Genomic DNA, 13,420 nt, shown 5'->3' on the forward strand with positions numbered 1-13,420 from the left:
ACGGCCTACTTTATGATAAGTCCTCAATACTAAATTGGTAGGATCAGGCTTATGGCAGCGACTAGCAATACTAGATACAGCCACTGAAAAATGTATGAAGCCACTGCCAGATAAACAGTCAAGTGAATGTAGTGCTTGCCGCTGCACCCCTTTTAATCAGCTGTGGATGTGCCAGGAGTTAGACTGCCAGTGATCCTATGTTTATGGCCTGTTCTAAGTCATCTATATTAGAGTCTTGGAAAAAAACATTAAAATGGTTGTTTCATGAACAATGTACATTTTAATTAACAGCTCAATAAGTTCTATAATGGCTGTGCCTGACCGTACTGGAACATTGTCTGATAATACCACAGCTCCTGGGCAGGGAGTGACGCTAATGAGTATACACAGAACAGAACAGCAGGGGATGGCATGTTTTCTGTGAGGTAAAACATTTCTCTGTTTAAAAAAACTTGTTTTTCTTCACAGAATCATCTGAGATCCCCTGCTGTCATGTCTGTATACTTTTTTTTGCCCTCCCCAGGTTAGGAGATGTGGCATGTGCAGACCATCAATGAAAGCAGCTCTGCATGATCGGACATATCCATTACATGGTACATTTATAAGCTTACCTATGCACAGCAACAATTTTTAAACACATGTTTTATTACAAAATATAATGATTAAAATGTACTTTGTTCCTGGTTCAACCCCTTTTCCCCTTCATGCCATGGCCATTTTCCATTTTTGTTTTTTTCTACCCTTCTTCCAAGAACCATAATTTTTTTATTTTTCCATCAATATATCAATATGAGGGATTCTTTTTTGGCGGGATGAGTTGTGCTTTTGAATAAAACCATTATTTCTACTGCATCTTGTACTGGCAAATAGGAAACAAATTCCAAGTGGGTTGAAATCGCAGTTGTTTTGGGTTCTTTTTTATTTACCATGTTCACTATATGGCAAAACTGACCTGGCAATATGATTTTCCAGGTCAGTACGAATACGCAGATACCCTCCACCAAGCTTAAAAGGAGCCTGTGTATGATAAGGTGTGGCCAACGCCCACCCACCCAATTCATTAAAACTTCTTGCGTTTTGCACACTAGAAATGATACTCCAGTCAAGAACTTGAGTAACAATTCCGGGGAGATACACAAAGGTGCACGCCACTGGTAAGATGCACCAAATCCTTTAAGTGGTTTAATGTAGTTGGCATGTTGTACTCCAGTGAGTTCTTTAGTAAGACAGGCGTGTGCTAGGCCAATGTTAATAAATGAACCCCATGGTGTTTTAGAATTATCTTACTTGCATTATCCAACAAGGGAGACATGATTTGGAATTTTTGGATTTTTTTTACTACACTAACAATATGAATACTTATAGGTTTTGCTCCATGTCCAATTCTGGGTGTGGGTTTTACCTACATGGGTGTGAGATACGGTAACTTCCTGCTCTAAGAAATTTGTAACGCTTAAAGTCTTGCTAAAAAAATCAACCTCTCTTTATGGTGATACAAACACAACATATCTTCCATGTACTTTTGTCTTTACTCTACAATATTTTTAAATGAACAAGAACCTGACCTATATTCTAATTACACATCCATAGCCATACAGCAGACATATTGCGCGCTCCGCAAGGTAGAAGAGGAAGCAGGTATGCCTAATGTTTGCTGCAGTTTATATGCTAATGCTGCTGCCTGCTCACAGTGGTAATCTAACTGCACAGCATGAAAGTGTATGCTGTATTAAACCAATTAAACAAAACCTGCACTCAAGGCTAATTTGATATGGTTGTAAGTAAAGTATATGAAGTTGAAAGCTTCTATAGAAAAAAAACAAAAAAAACAACAACAATAAAAAGGATCATTCCAGTTCTAATACGTTATCACTCATCCACAGAAAAGGTGATAACTAGTGTTGAGCGATACCGTCCGATACTTGAAAGTATCGGTATCGGATAGTATCGGCCGATACCCGAAAAATATCGGATATCGCCGATACCGATATCCGATACCAATACAAGTCAATGGGACATCAAGTATCGGAATGTATCCTCATGGATCCCAGGGTCTGAAGGAGAGGAAACTCTCCTTCAGGCCCTGGGATCCATATTAAAGTGTAAAATAAAGAATTAAAATAAAAAATATTGTTATATTCACCTCTCCGGCGGCCCCTGGACATCAGCGGGAGGATCCGGCGTCCGGCACGGCTTCTTTCTTCAAAATGCGCGCCTTCAGGACCTGTGGAATGACGTCCCGGCTTCTGATTGGTCGCGTGCCGCCCATGTGACCGCCACGCGACCAATCAGAAGCCGCGACGTCATTCCTCAGGTCCTAGAAGGCGCTCATTCTAGGACTTTAGCTGAGGAATGACGTCGCGGCTTCTGATTGGTCGCGTGGCGGTCACATGGGCGGCACGCGACCAATCAGAAGCCGGGACGTCATTCCACAGGTCCTGAAGGCGCGCATTTTGAAGAAAGAAGCCGTGCCGGACGCCGGATCCTCCCGCTGATGTCCAGGGGCCGCCGGAGAGGTGAATATAACAATATTTTTTATTTTAATTCTTTATTTTACACTTCCGATACCGATACCCGATATCACAAAAATATCGGATCTCGGTATCGGAATTCCGATACCGCAAGTATCGGCCGATACCCGATACTTGCGGTATCGGAATGCTCAACACTAGTGATAACTTGCAGATGGCTGACAATCTGACCTCTAAAGGTACCTTCACAGTGAGCGACTTAACAACGATATCGCTAGCGATCCGTGAAGTTGCAGCGTCCTGGATAGCGATATCGTTGTGTTTGACACGCAGCAGCGATCTGGATTCCGCTGTGACATCGTTGGTCGGAGCAGAAAGGCCAGAACTTTATTTCGTCGCTGGATCTCCCGCAGACATCGCTGAATCGACGTGTCTGACGCCGATTCATCGATGTCTTCACTGGTAACCAGGGTAAATATCGGGTTACTAAGCGCAGCGCCGCGCTTAGTAACCCGATGTTTACCCTGGTTACCATTGTAAATGTAAAAAAAAAAAAACAGTACATACTCACATTCCGGTGTCTGTCCCCTCGCCGTCAGCTTCCCGCACTGACTGTGAGCGCCGGCCAGCCGTAAAGCACAGTGGTGACGTCACCGCTCTGCTTTAAGGCTGGCGCTGAGACAGTGCAGTGAAGCTGAGGCCGGGGGACAGACACCGGAATTTAAGTATGTACTGTTTGGTTTTTTTTAAATTTACAATGGTAACCAGGGTAAACATCGGGTTACTAAGCGCGGCCCTGTACTTAGTAACCCGATGTTTACCCTGGTTACCAGGGGACTTCGGCATCGTTGGTCGCTGGAGAGCTGTCTGTGTGACAGCTCTCCAGCGACCACACAGCGACGAATCAGCGATGCTGCAGCGATCGGCATCATTGCCTATATCGCTGCAGCGTCGCTTAATGTGACGGTACCTTTAGACCTACACAAGTCACTAGAAACTTGGGCTGCACTGTACAATGTGCATATGTACACATTGGACTATGGAACTGAGGTAACCGAGTGCCACACCTGGCTATCTCTGGCACTCCTAATAAGATTAAATGGAGCCACAACACACCTTGCGACTGGTGTTGGTCCAAGCAGTAACTAATGTTATAACCTACCCTGCGAAGGCATACTGATTAATCAAAACTTTTATGCTAGAATTCTAGAATAAAAAACTTTGAAAAGTCAAGAACGTTTGGTGCAACGCAAGGCTGTTGCCCCTTTTGACAGTTTTACGCCATTTTTGCCTAACTTTGATAAAGCAGGCGGAGTTGTGGAACGACGGGGTCTTAGCAACTCCTGCTCGTCAAAGTCATGATAAGTATCAGTGTTCCTTATGCCATAAATCTTACTTCAGTCCCGAAATGGAGTGTGAATTGTGGCAAGGTACATACAGAGGTGTACGGCACTTTTCAGACAAATCAAAGTAAAGTGTTTTTCCCATAAACAAAGTACATTTTAATTAATAGATCTTGGAATGGTAACAAGCTCCACAAATGGATGTGTTAAAAAAATGTCCCTGTGCTGAGATAATCTTATAAATGTGCCCCTGCTGTGTACTGTGTAATGACTGTGTCTGACCGTACAGGAACATGGTCTGATCATACCACAGCTCCTGGCCAGGAGAGGAAGCAAAAGAGTATACAGACAGGACAGCAGGGGACCACAGCTGATTCTTTTTGTGAGTAAAACTTTTCAATGCTTTGTTTTTAAACAATATTTTACCTCAAAGAAATAATCAGCCGCGATCCCTTGCTGTAATGTCTGTATAGACTTTTGCCTCCTCCCCTGCTCAGGAGCTGTGGTATGATCAGACCATGTTCTTGTACAATCAGACACAGCCATTACACAGGACACAGCCGGGGCACGTTTATAAGATTATCTCAACACAGGAACATTTTTCAAACACGTTGAATTGTGGAATTTATTATTATTCAAAGATCTTTTTAGTAAAATGTTGATTAAACCCTTAGTGGCCGAGCCAATTTTTACAATTCTGACCACTGTCCCTTTATGAGGTTATAACTCTGGAACACTTTAACGGATCCCGCTGATTCAGAGAATGTTTTTTCGTGACATATTGTACTTCATGTTAGTGGTAACATTTCTTCATTATTACTTGCGATTATTTATGAAAAAAACCAGAAATATGGCGAAAATTTTTAAAATTTTGCAATTTTCAAACTTTGTATTTTTATGCCCTTAAATCAGAGAGATATGTCACAAAAAATAGTTAATAAATAACATTTCCCTCATGTCTACTTTACATCAGCACAATTTTGGAAACAAATTTTTTTTTATTAGGGAGTTATAAGGGTTAAAAGTTGACTAGCAATTGCTCATTTTTACAACACATTTGTTTTTTAGGGACCACATCACATTTGAAGTCATTTTGAGGGGTTTATATGATAGAAAATAACCAAGTGTGACACCATTCTAAAAACTGCACCACTCAAGGTTCTCAAAACCACATTCAAGAAGTTTATTAACCCTCTAAGTGCTTCACAGGAACTGAAACAATGTGGAAGGAAAAAATGAACATTTAACTTTTTTTGCAAACATTTTACTTCAGAACCATTTTTTTTTATTTTCACAAGTGTAAAAACAGAAATTTAACCATAAATTTTGTTGTGCAATTTCTCCTTAATATGCCGATACCCAATATGTAGGGGTAAACCACTGTTTGGGCGCACCGCAGAGCTTGGAAGTGAAGGAACGCCATTTGACTTTTTCAATGCAGAATTGGCTGGAATTGAGATTGGATGACATGTCAAGTTTAGAGAGCCCCTGATGTGCCTAAACAGTGGAAACCCCCCACAAGTGACACCATTTTGGAAACTAGACCCCTTAAGGAACTTATATAGATGTGTGGTGAGCACTTTGAACCCCCAAGTGCTTCACAGAAGTTTATAACATAGACCTGTGAAAATAAAAAATTTGTTTGCAAAAAAATGATCTTTTCGCCCACAAATTCTTATTTTCACAAAGGTAACAGGAGAAATTAGACCATAAAAGTTGTTGTGCAATTTCTCCTGAGTACGTTGATACCCCATATATGGGGGTAAACCACTGTTTGGGCGCACCGCAGAGCTTGGAAGAGAAGGAGTGCCGTTTTACTTTTTCAATGTAGAATTGGCTGGAATTAAGATCGGACGCCATGTCGCGTTTGGAGAGCCCCTGATGTGCCTAAACAGTGGAAACCCCCCCACAAGTCACACCATTTTTAAAACTAGACCCCCCATGGAACTTATCTAGATGTGTGGTGAGCACTTTAAACCCTAGGTGCTTCACAGAAGTTTATAACGTAGAGCCGTGAAAATAAAAAAATCACATTTTTTCTACAAAAATGATTTTTTGCCCCCAAATTTTAATTTTCACAAGGGTAACATGAGAAATTAGACCAAAAAAGTCTTTGTGCAATTTCTCCTGAGTACGTCTATACCACATATGTAGGGGTAAAACACTGTTTGGGCGCACCGCAGAGCTTGGAAGAGAAGGAGTGCCGTTTTACTTTTTCAATGTAGAATTGGCTGGAATTGAGATCGGACGCAATTTCGCATTTGGAGAGCCCCTGATGTGCCTAAACAGTAGAAACCCCCACAATAGTGACCCCATTTTGGAAACTAGACCCCCCATGGAAATTATCTAGATGTGTGTTGAGAACTTTGAATGCCCAAGTGCTTCACAGAAGTTTATAATGCAGAGTCATGAAAATAAAAAATATTTTTTTTTCCACAAAAAAGATTTTTTACCCCCCAAGTTTTTATTTTCACAAGAGTAACAAGAGAAATTGGGCCCCAAAAGTTGTTGTCCAATTTATCCCGAGTACGCTGATGCCTCATATGTGGGGGTAAAGCACTGTTTGGGCGCACGGCAGAGCTCGGAAGGGAAGGAGCGCCATTTTGGAATGCAGACTTTGATAGAATGGTCTGCAGGCGTTATGTTGCGTTTGCAGAGCCCCTGATGTACCTAAACAGTAGAAACCCCCCACAAGTGACCCCATTTTGGAAACTAGACCCCCCAGGGAACTTATCTAGATGTGTGGTGAGAACTTTGAATGCCCAAGTGCATCACAGAAGTTTATAATGCAGAGTCATGAAAATAAAACATATTTTATTTTCCACGAAAAAGATTTTTTTAGCACCCAAGTTTTTATTTTCACAAGGGTAACAGGAGAAATTGGACCGCAAAAGTTGTTGTCCAATTTATCCTGAGTACGCAGATGCCCCATATGTGGGGGTAAACCACTGTTCGGGCGCACAGCAGAGCTCAGAAGGGAGGGAGCACAATTTGACTTTTTGAGCACAAAATTGTCTGTCGTGTTTGGAGACCCCCTGATGTACCTAAACAGTGGAAACCACCCAATTCTAACTCCAACCCTAACCCCAACACACCCCTAACCCTAATCCCAACCCGGTTCATAATCCTAATCACAACCCTAACAATAATCACAACCCTAACCCCAAAACAACCCTAATCTCAACCCTAACCATAACCCTAATCAAAACCCTAAATCCAACACACCCCTAATCCTAATCTCAACCCTAACCTCAAACCTAACCCTAATCCCAATACATCCCTAACCCTAATCCCAACCCTAACCTTAACCCTAATCCCAAATCTAACCCTAATCCCAAACGTAACCCTAATGACAACCCTAACCCCAATACCAACCATAATCTAAACCTTAACCCTAATCCCAACTCTAACCCTAACTTTAGCAGCAACCCTATCCCTAACTTTAGCCCCAACCCTAACCCTAGCCCTAACCTTATCTTTAGCCCCAACCCTAACTCTAGCCCTAATGCTAACTTTAGCCCCAACCCAAACCCTAGCCCTAACTTTAGCCCCAACCCTAACCCTAGCCCTAAATTTAGCCCCAACCCTAACCCTAAATTTAGCCCCAACCCTAACCCTAGCCCTAACTTTAGCCCCAACCCTAACCCTAAGGCTACTTTCACACTTGCGTCGTGTGGCATCCATCACAATCCATCGTTTTGGAAAAAAAAGGGATCCTGCAAATGTGCCCGCAGGATGCCTTTTTTGCCCATAGACTTGTATTGCCGACGGACGGCAACACGTTGCGTCCGACGTGCCCTGGATCCGTTGTGTTTTGGCGGACAATCTTTACAAAAAAAGTTCAATGTAACTTTTTTTGTACATCGTGTTTGCCATTTCCGACCGCACATGCTTGGCCGTAACTCTGCCCCCTCCTCCCCAGGACATAGACTGGGCAGCGGATGCGTTGAAAAACTGCATCCGCTGCCCACGTTGTGCACAATTTTTACAACGTGCGTTGGTACGTCAGGCCGACGCATTGTGTCGGCCCCGTACCGACGCAAGTGTGAAAGAAGCCTAACCCTAGCCCTAAATTTAGCCCCAACCCTAACCCTATCCCTAAATTTAGCCCCAACCCTAACCCTAATTTTAGCCCCAACTCCTCTAGCTGCCAGCCGGCAGATCATGGCAGGCGCACTGCGCATGCGCCCGCCATTTTCTTTCCCGATGAGGAAGCCGGCAGGCAGGAGGGGATGCAGGAGGATGTAGGGACGCCGGTAAGTATAACAGGGTCCCTAAATCCCCCTATTTCTCTGTCCTCTGTTGTGCGATCACATCAGAGGACAAAGAATGACAGATCGCTTTTTTTTTTTAGACCGCCGGTAAACAGTAAATTACCGGCGATCTCAAAACAGGGGTCGGTAAAAACTGACCCCGATCATGTTCTTTGGGGTCTCGTCTACCCCCGGCAGCCGAGACCCCAAAGATCTTCCGGGTGCCGGCCGTCATTTTTTTGCCGAAAAAGATGGCGGTGCCCATCGGGAGCCACGAGGAGCACCGGGGGAGACAGGTGAGTATCAGGGGGCTATCGGGGACCCCATTTCTCTGTCCTCTGATGTGCGATCACATCAGAGGACAGAGAAATTAAATGGGAAATCGCGTTTTTTTTTGTGACCGCCGGTAAATGGTTAATTACCGGCGATTGCAACCCGTGGGTCGGTAAAAAAACCCCGAATCATGTTCTCTGGGGTCTCGGCTACCCTCGGCAACCGAGACCCCAGAGAAAATCTGACTCTGGGGGGCGCTATTCACTTTTTCCACAGCGCCGTTAATTAACGGCGCTGTGGTTTAAGTACCCTTAACTGCCGTCGTTAAAAGGCGTATCGGCGGTCGTTAAGGGGTTAAAATTAATTTTGTTTGTGGGTAAATCCCTTTAAGAGATGTGCACCTCTTAATGAATCAGGAGAATTTGACTTCAGCGCGTCCCCTCATAAAGACCAGTGTGAAAAAAGCCGGGCCTTCATGAATCGGGGCAATATCTGTCAAGCCACAGAACTTTCTCAGTGATTTGTACAGATGGACAATATAATCATCGCATCATTACAGAAAATAGTTTTTATCTCTACTAGCCGTGCAGATTGCCAAATACTAACGGTGTGTAATGTACACTCAGCTTTGCTTGTCAGTTCCAGTGGATGTCATGTAACCACAAGTATGAAATGTGCATATTTGCAGTCAAGTGCTTACTGTAGTCGTTCGTCTGCTCTCAATAGAAGGGAATTAAAAGAAGTCAGATGAGACTAATCAGTACGTAACCGCAAGTATGCAAATCACATACATACAGTTATGTGACCAACTGCACGCATTGGGAATACTGAGAAATCATGACAGCATTTGCATCGCACTCTGTCACAATTCAGTAATCTGCAGAGTGGCTGCAGACTTTTGTTCCTAGGACAACACCTTTAAATATATACTGTATTTCAAACTTCAAGCATGCAGAGTAAGCTCATCATGGTGTAGGGCTGATGTAGGGCAGTGTCTGGGAGGATGTGGTTGATGCTGCCCAAAAAGTTGATTGGCTGTTACTGAAAATAAGGGTGGCCTCTGTCTGGTCTCAGATTTTTTTTTTTTTAAATGTCAAATGTATTTTTGTACATATTGAGTAGTTTGGCTATTATTCTCACTTTAACCCCTTCACGACATATGACGTACATGTACGTCTTCAGCTGGCATTCATAGGAGATTGTACTTTTCACTATACATATCAGTTCTGATGAACTGCTACAGGTGCTTCTCACAAAATTAGAATATCGGCAAAAAATGTATTTCAGTTCAATACAAAAAGTGAAACTCATATTATGTAGAGTCATTACAAACAGTGTGATCTATGTCAACTGTTTATTTCTGCTAATGTTGATGATTATGGCTTACAGCCAATGAAAACCCCATAAGTCATTATCTCAGTAAAATTAGAATACTTTATAACACCAGCTTGAAAAATGATTTTAAATTCTGAAATGTTGGTCTACTGAAATATATGTTCAGTAAATGCACTCAATACTTGGTCGGGGCTCCTTTTGCATCAATTACTGCATCAATGCGGCGTGGCATGGAGGCTATCAACCTGTGGCACTGCTGAGGTGTTATGGAAGCCCAGGTTGCTTTGATATCAGCCTTCAGCTTGTCTGCATTGTTGGGTCTGGTGTCTCTTATCTTCCTCTTGACAATTCTCTATTAGTGATGAGCAAGTGTACCCGTTGCTTGGATTTTACTGAGCACGCTCGGGTGGTCTCCGAGTATTTGTAACTGCTTGGAGATTTACTTTTTGTTGACCCAGCTGCATGATTTAGAGCTACTAGCCAGCCTGAGTACATGTGGGGATTGCCTCGTTGCTAGGGAATCTCCACATGTATTCAAGCTGTCTATCAGCTGTAAATCATGCAGCTGAGGCAACGAAAACTAAATCTCCGAGCAGTTACAAATACTCGGAGATCACCTGAGCGTGCTCAGGGAAACCCGAGCAACGAGTACACTCGCTCATCACTATTCCCTATAGATTCTCTATGGGGTCAAGGCGAAGCGAATTTGCTGGCCAATCAAGCACAGTGATACTGTTGTTTTCAAACCAGGCATTGGTACTTTTGGCAGTGTGGACAGGTGCAAGTCCTGTGGGAGAATGAAATTTCCTCTCCAAAATGCTTGCCGGGAGAGGGAAGCATGAAGTGCTCTAAAATTTCCTGGTAGACAGCTGCACTGATTTTGGTCTTGATAAAACAGAGTGGACCTACACCAGCAGATGTCATGGCTCCACAAACCATCAATGATTGTGGAAACTTCACCCTAGACCTCAAGCAGCTTGGATTGTGGACCTTTCTACTCTTCCTCCAGCCCCTGGGACCTTGATTTCCAAATGAAATGTAAAATTTACTTTCATCTGAAAGCAACACCTTGGACCACTGAGTGACAGTCCAGTTCTTTTTCTCCGTGGCCCAGGTAAGACGCTTCTGGTATTGTCTATTGGTCATGAATGACTTGACACAAGGAATGTGACACTTGTAACCCATGTCCTGAAAACATCTGTGTGTGGTGACTCTTGAAGCAATGATTCCAGCAGCAGTCCACTTCTTGTGATTCTCCCCCAAATTTTCGAATGGCCTTTTATTAACAATCCTTTCAAGGCTGCAGTTATCCCATTTGCTTGTGCACCTTTTTCTACCACACTTTTTCCTTCCACTCAACTTTCCATTAATATGCTTGGATACAACACTCTTTGAACAGCCGCCTTCCTTTTTGTTAATTATTCTAATTTACTGAGATAATGACTTTTGTGTTTTCATTGGCTGTAAACCATAATCATCAACATTAATAGAAATAAACACTTGAAATAGATGACTGTTTGTAATGATTCTATATAAATATATGAGTTTCACTTTTTGTATTGAAGAACTGAAATAAATTAACTTTTTGATGATATTCTAATTTTGTGAGAAGCACCTGTATGTATAGAAAAAATAGAGAGGATAGCGGCATACCACTGATGAAAAAATGAAAAAAAAACGTTATTCAGGCATAGCAAGCCATATTGAAAACATGAAAAGCCTAGTAGTAGTGCCACTATCCTCTCTATTTTTCCTGTTTGGCTGTGCTCACTAGCCTTGCGAGCACCCTCCTGCCTTCTGATTTGGCTCTACCCATTTGGTGCTGTATGTGGATCCCATTGAAGCTCCCAGACCTCCTTCTCCTGCACCTGTATGTATAGCACAAGCAAACAGACGATCGCAGCTTCAATTCCCTTAACCCCTTAGGCAGGGCCGGATGGGGACAAAGCAGCTCTGCCACACAAACCCCACCAGCCCACATACTATAACACTCCTCACCCCGATCAGTGAATTTTACTTTTCTTTGTTTTGCCCCTCACTCTCCTAAAAGAAGATATTTGAAGAGCCACATGTGAATGCTGCCACAGTGATGTATGATTGACCACAGCTGCATTTACATGGCGCTCTCCAGAGCTCCGATTTTCAGGATCATGGGGTCCCAGCAGTCGGATCTCCAGCAATTGGAAAGTTATCCCCTTTCCAGAGGAGAGGGGATTACTTGGTATAATCCTTTTAAACAGCTTTTCCAATATTTTAATATTTTATTTTTATTTGGACATAGTAATATTGAAAATACTAAACCAATATTGACCATCCCAAAGTCCAATGTCACCTCTTTGACAACAGGACAGTACTGTGCAGTGCATACGGGGCCGGCTCCAGGTTTTCGTGGGCCCCGGGTGAAAGTCTCAGTTGGCTCCTTTAACACGTACCACAATTCATAATGCACAGATACAGCAGAGAAATATAGGGATAGTACAATGACAAAGATTTCACTTCTTACATTACATGAGTGATAACTATTGTACATTCTACAATAGGTCATAAATCAGACAGTATAGTCTGGGCACCAGTATCAGACAATATCCTGGGCACCACATAGCGCTCCACACAGTATTATGGGCACAACATAGTCGTCCATACAGTATATTGAACACATATGGTGCTCCATACAGAATAATGAGCCCCATATATTGCTCCATACAGAATAATGAGCCCCATATATTGCTCCATACAGAATGAGCCCCATATATTGCTCCATACAGTATTATGGGTACCACATACTGCTCCATACAGTATAATGAGCCTCATATATTGCTCTATACAGCATTATGGGCACCACATAGTGCTCCATACAGTATAATGAGCCCCATATATTGCTTCATACAGTATTATGGGCACCACATAGTCATCCATACAGAATTGTGGGCACCACATAAGGCTTCATACAGAATAATGTGCCCATATATTGCTCCATACAGAAAAAGCCCCATATAATGCTCCACACAGTATTATGGGTACCACATAGTGCTCCATACAGTATAATGAGCCCCATGTATTGCTACATGCTGAATAATAAGCCCCATATATTTCTCCATTCAGTATAATGAGCCCCATATAATGCTCCAAACAGTATCATGAGACCCATTTAATGCTCAAAACAGTATAATGCACCCCGTATAATACTCCATACATTATAATGAGCCCAATACCTTGCTCCAAACAGAATGGGCCCCATAAAATGCTCCATATATAATGGGCCCCATATGAGGCTCCATATATAATGGGCCCCATATGATGCTCCATATATAATGGGCCCCATATGATGCTCTAATATATAATGGGCCCCATATTATGCTTTAGTATAATGGGCCCCATATGATGCTCCATATAATGCTCCAGTGTATGATGGGCCCCATATAATGCTCCAGTATATGATGGACCCCATATTATGCTCCAGTATATGATGGCCCCCATATATTGCCCAAAACATTTATAAAAAAAAAAAAAAAAACTGAAATCCTCACCTCTCGTCGCTGGCTGCTGCTCTGCTCCGGACTCCTTAACATCAGCATCTTCCGGCTCTCTGCACTGTGACTGTTCAGGCAGAGGGCGCACAGATGTGATGTCACTGCACCCTCTGACCTGAAACATCACAGTCAGAAGACGCCGCAGAGGAGGAGCGGGAAGAGGTAAGTATCGCAAGTGCCGGGGTCCTGAGCAAGCGGGGGAGGGGTGGACTCTA

The 13,420-nt window shown here is 42.9% G+C and overlaps 1 protein-coding gene across 2 annotated transcripts in view; it reads right to left on the reverse strand.

Moving 5' to 3' along the window:
* SH3RF3 (SH3 domain containing ring finger 3) overlaps positions 1-13,420 on the reverse strand; it is a 778,505-nt gene that overhangs the window by 54,518 nt on the left and 710,567 nt on the right. The window lies entirely within an intron of this gene.

Source organism: Ranitomeya imitator, chromosome 3 (assembly GCF_032444005.1).
Source record: "Ranitomeya imitator isolate aRanImi1 chromosome 3, aRanImi1.pri, whole genome shotgun sequence".
Lineage (NCBI taxonomy): Eukaryota > Metazoa > Chordata > Amphibia > Anura > Dendrobatidae > Ranitomeya > Ranitomeya imitator.